We start from the raw sequence: 6,000 nt of genomic DNA on the forward strand, positions 1-6,000 counted from the left end.
TGCTCCTAGAGCAGTATGGTGACTGGGAAAGATTGCAGAGATAGTTATTTTAAGAGAAATTTTAACTTGAATGTGTTTGAGTCTATACAGGACACTGCTAACCACCATTGTGTGGAGAGCAGCCTAGTGCAAACACTGGGCTTATATAGAATTAAGGAAAACAATTTCACCACAACAAGGCCTACAGACCAATCAGAAAATGCACAATAAGCTTTCAGCCAGCAGCCCCCAACTCAGATTTGCTATAGTACACTTCTGCCACAAGAGTGCAGTCAGAAACCCTCTTTATATAAAAATGCTGGGTTTTTAGCTCAAGTGCAGGGAAACCACATACTCTACATACTACTGTCCTGTAAAACTAGCAGATACAATGTAATTAAGTACTACAGCATCAGTGGAAACAGTTTGGCGTTGAAACTTTACCAAAGTGTAAGAAATATAATGATTAATACAGTATTCTTACAAAAAAACATAAAAATAATCAAGAGGTGCAAAAATGATACTTATTTTCATTCTTTTATCAGCAGATGGCTTTAGATGCAGTAGATTCTCTGTAACTTTTAGGGGAAGTAGTCAAACCAAGAGCAGCGTTACTGTCTGTAACACTCCTTTCAGTTTTAGGTAGTCTCATTGTTTTGTTTTATTTCTCTGTGATTCCATACCTTAGAAAACTGACTTCAGGGTGCCTGCTTTTTCAGTCTGCCCCAAATGGGTTCTAAAAAAATATGTATATATATATATATATATATATATATATATATATATATATATATATATATATAGTGAAATTAAATGCAAACAAGTCACTGTTTGGCTATAATGGTATATTGGTTTTATAATTGTTGTAAAGAATAAAAATCAACTCTGCATTACCCTCTCACCTTATTATAGTCTATAAGATGCATTCATATTCCGATACCCCTGTTTTTTAGCACCTCACATGTCTCTTTCTATAATGTCCTTGAGAATCTCATTTTCATCACCGATCACTCTGTGATCATACAAACCCCACCTTGTTTCCACAGCAGTGTGCTTGCCTTCTTCCAGTCCTCTAATCTGCCTTTCCGCAGCGTGTTGTCCCTTTTTGTGATATCCTACAATACTTTCCATTCATCTTTGTTATCATCCTGAAATCTGAAACACTGTCTCACACTGTGTGCTAGGGTTTGTGCCTGCATGTACAAAGGATCCCACTCTCCATTCCTTCTTAATGCTATTAACATCAGCTTGTTTATCTTAGTTCCCTTTTCACCTATTAGATATATTTCTACCAGGCTTTGCATTGCATGTAATAGAGGGAAATTTACCATTACTGGCATATTCCTCATTTTGAGGAAAACATATGAGACATAAACGTCATATTGACCACATTAATTCTTTGCTAAGGCATTTAACCTATACTTGCCAGTTTGCAATTATTGTGAAGTATGAGCATTTACCCTTATAAGGTTATTCTGTATAGTAATTCTATAGTGGAGATAGTGTGGTATCCTTCTATACAGTAATTGTATAGTGGGATAGCATGGTGTACTTCTATATAGCAATTCTATAGTTGGGATAGTGTGGTGTATACTTCTATATAGTAATTCTATAATGGGGATAGCGTGGTATACTTCTACACATAGGAAGACAACTCTCTCTCTACTTCTTGGATCTGACCATACTGGTCTTTTTCTTGCCCTGTCATGATCCTGTTCAGAACATTTTTCACATTTGTTAACTTTAAGCCCCAAAGCCTTAGTAAATCTTGTAATATCCTCAATTTTGAAAATAAAGTTCTATCACTACTTCCTGCCATAAGCTCACCTGCATATAATATAAGCCAGACCATTTTACCCTCTTGGACTAACAGTTATTTTAGCTTTTTACACCTGTATTGCTAGGCCCTCAGTTACTACTAAATAGTAAAAATAGACTTAAAGACAGAATACAGCATTGCCCAATGACCCCTTCACTAAGAAATCAAATGAAGGGCATGAAGACGTCAGTTTCACTCACTCCTGAAATGTTTCTCCCAGCACCTTGTCATGGTCTGAAAGAAAAAATATCCAGCCCATTATGTAAAAAGCCTTACTTATGTAAAAGAACACAATTCTTCCCGTGCTTATTTTGGCTCGTGGCTTTAAACTCCACTAGGACCTACTAGTTGTCTGTGGATTGCCTATCGTTAACAAGTTCACTCTGCCTGAACTAATTAGTTTGGGTAGCACCTTGTCAAATATATTTGCTAATATTTTTAATACTATTTGAGTATCTTTGTGTAGAAGATATATATGCCAGATATCATGCTCTTTATACTTGGGAAGTACTATTATTCTCAGATGTTGTATGGATACTAGGGTTTCTGCACTGATCAACACTCTACTGAATAAGATGGGAAACATCTTTCTTATTTCTGGTCCTTCCATTTATAAAACTCACAGTGAAAACCATTCGGACCCAAAGAACTGCCTGTTTTGCTTTTCTTAATTATTGCCCCTGTTCCTTTTCTATGTCTGATGCTTTTAAGCTATCTTTATCTATTTCCACCGGTATCTTTCTACCTGTTTTTTTTTTTTTTTTTTTGTAGCTCCAGCTCCCCACTGCTCTGTGTTTTTGTATGGTATACTCTTTATTTCATGTCCCCTAAGCTTACACTTTATGTGTTCCAGGTCTGTTAAAACCCTTCTTCCCTCACCTTTTATTCAGGAATTCACAGCTGTCTTCACCTTTTCTAAAAATATATGCAACTTGCTTATTTTTCTTCACTCCACTGAACCAGTAAAACTCCCCCTAATCATGCTTTTGGTTTCTGCATGTGAAATAGTTACCCTTCCCAGCTTGCATTTGAGCATCCTGATTTCTATGGCATGTCTACCCTGTCTATTATTATTATTTTTATCTATTGCTAGTGGTACAGTGGTAGCATTGTTGCCACACAGCAAGAGGTTCTCCTGTTTGATTCTCAGCTAGTGTGTGGGGAGTGCCTGATGTGTGGAGTCTGCATGTCCTCCCCGCAGGTCAAGTGGCATTCCAAAAGACTGAATGGGTATGCCTTCGTTGAAGGTTGGGCATCGAGCTGGCAACTCGGCACTGTGAAAATCTATTGCCAGTCATTAGAAGACCAAAGTTCCGCTGTGGCGACCCCTAACCGGGAAAAGCCAAAAGACAACAACAACAATCTATTGCTAGAGATTCTTTAACATTTCCTCTCTACTAAGGATAACATCTTCTTGATTTCTCCAATATTTACCTTCCTCAGCTATAATACTAACCCTTATAACAGCTTTGATGCTGTCACACCAAACAATATCAACCTCTGTCCCTTCTGTTTATTGTTATGTATTTCTTCTTTTTAACTACTAGGTTCAACTTAGGTTTCTTTTTGATGTTTTCCAGTTAGCAATCCTGACTTCATTGATTTGTTATGATGGGTATTACTGGTATGTGACTATCCTTGTTACAGATTTAGTTTTTATTTTATTATTATTTTTATTTGTTTTCTGGGACAGCACTGATCTCCATGTACCTTTTCCAAACGTAGCCAAGAAGCACTACCTAGTTAAATGACCTACTCAGAGTCACACAGACATTTCACAGTCTATGACTTTTCTAAATCTTTTACACCAATCAATACACAATCCAGTCTGCTCCCCTATGGAATATCTTTACTGGAAAAAGTATAACACATTTGGGATCTATATAAATGTCTCCAGACATCCACACATTCACTGTAGTCTACTCTTCCTTTTATGTATTGCATGACTTTATTGTGGTATTAATTTTCTACTCCAGCTTGACTTTATTGTGGTATTAATTTCCTACTCGATGTGGTCTTGTTGAAGTCCTTTGTTTTTCATTTTTACATTGATTTGTACACCCAGTACCTGTAGATTATGTGCGGGTGTCATTTCCTCCCACATCTGAGAAAAAGATATTGAAAAATAGTCAGGTCATCCATGTTTGGGACATAAATTTTTCCTATTGTAAGTTTCATATACTTTATCATGCCTTTGCAAATAATCAACCTGTCTTTCCTGCTGGTCTTAACTTGTTCAGTGTGAACTCTAAGTGTGCTGTTGAAAATGTTGTAATATACTCTAGCACATAGTCATCAGTGAGATGTTTTAATCAAGCTAAGCCCCCTCCACTATGATAACAAACATTCCTAATCCATAAACAATATTAACAACATATACTAAAATAGTTATGCAAACTGCACACAATGCCTATGCAGGTGTATGTTCTGTGACTCCTGTATCTTCTTAGATGATTTTATTTAATAAAGAAGATCAAAAATAGAAACGCTATGGGTATACAGAGCAACATTTACTCTCTGCACTAACCCCTGACTCTTGTATATTATTACACAGTTCAGTTATAGGCAGTTGTATTTCTAAGTATCACAGAGTTAAGGAGAACAATGCACAGATCCTTATTACAAACATATCACAAATCAAGTACAGTTATGTAAGAGGCACTAGTATAATATAACAATACTTATGTAATGTACACTGTTCATTGCTTTTTGCCATAATACCATCATATTCAAAATCCAGACAGAAAAATGAAAGGAGGCTGCCATTTTTATAATTCCTCTCCATCTTGATTAATATATACCACTGAGTGTGGCCAAAAGAAGAAGAAGAAAATTACCAGTACTTCATATTCTTTGTTTACATTTATCATTTAGTATCTATGTAGTGCCCTTCTACCTCTGTCTTGCTGAAATGTTAATCTCCCTGGACTAATACATTTCACAATTGTGGCAAATAAATAAAACTTTGGCTGGTATTTATAGTTGCTTGCCCAAATGTGATAGGGGTATTTCTGATACTTACAAATGAGTGCAGCAAAGGAAAGATTCATAGAAGCCATTTGCGCTAATGTGACAGGCCATAAAAATAAAGAGTCACAAATGAGAATTGCTGAAAAGCGTAGTATGCTAATGAGGCAGTTTTCCAATTCATAATCCAACATTCCTACGGTATGCAAATCCATTGCTAAAAGTGGAGGTTCACCTTTGTTATTGGAGTTGCAATGTAGGAACTTGTTTTTTTCAATTGTGCACAAGCACTTCCATGGCATACAAATTAGTTTTTTCACCCAGCAATCCCTTCATTAGTTTGAATTAAGTACGCACAATTCTAAAATGGCACAACAAATTATTTTATCCAGTGATCACTTCAGCAGTCTTGACCATGTAGACAGAAGCACTTCCCTGACACACAAGTGAATTATTTCCTGAAGTGACCCCTTCAGGAGTATGTCCAGGTATGCACAAGCACCAAAATAAAACATTTCCTCAAGCAACCCCTTCAGTAAATGTCCTAGTATATAAAAGCACCAAAATGAAGCATTTCTCCAAGTGACCCCTTCAGTAAAATATCCATGTATGCCAAGCACCAGAAGGAAATATTTCCTCAAGCTTCCCCTTCAGTAACATATCCTAGTATGCGCAAGCACTAAAATGAAACATTCACCCAATGAAGCCTTTCAGTAAAATTGTCCAGGTATAAGAAGCACCAACTGATCTTCCATTGCATCTCAATATTCTCTATGAAAGCTGCTGCTTACTGGCATAAGTTCAAGGCTATATACATGTTTAATATGCAAATGAGCTCATTATAGATTTATTTCTATTAATCATAGGTTCATAGATTAGTAGTAGGCTAACTGTCCTTGTGAGCCATTTTAAGCCTAGCCAGTTATCCCCTGTGAGATTCAAACTCTGTACCTTGTGTTTGTAAGGCAAAAACCTTAACCATTAGGCCACCCTCCCAACCAAACTCATACTCGTACTAGTAAAGCCCTTTAGCAGCATAGTATCGGTCCCCCTATTGCTTAAGCATTAAGCATGATATGCTGTTGTGATAGGGGGAGTGTTTACAACAATGTCTTTACATCTTTATATGCCTACAGACAATGCAGAACTTGTGCATTCATGTAGCGACGCTCTTCATGGATTACTGCTATGAAAATTACACTGAACAAAATATGGAATGGTAGAAGAAATCTGCA

This window comes from Protopterus annectens, chromosome 1.part0 (assembly GCF_019279795.1).
Source record: "Protopterus annectens isolate FY-2018-M chromosome 1.part0, PAN1.0, whole genome shotgun sequence".
Classification (NCBI taxonomy): Eukaryota; Metazoa; Chordata; order Ceratodontiformes; family Protopteridae; genus Protopterus; species Protopterus annectens.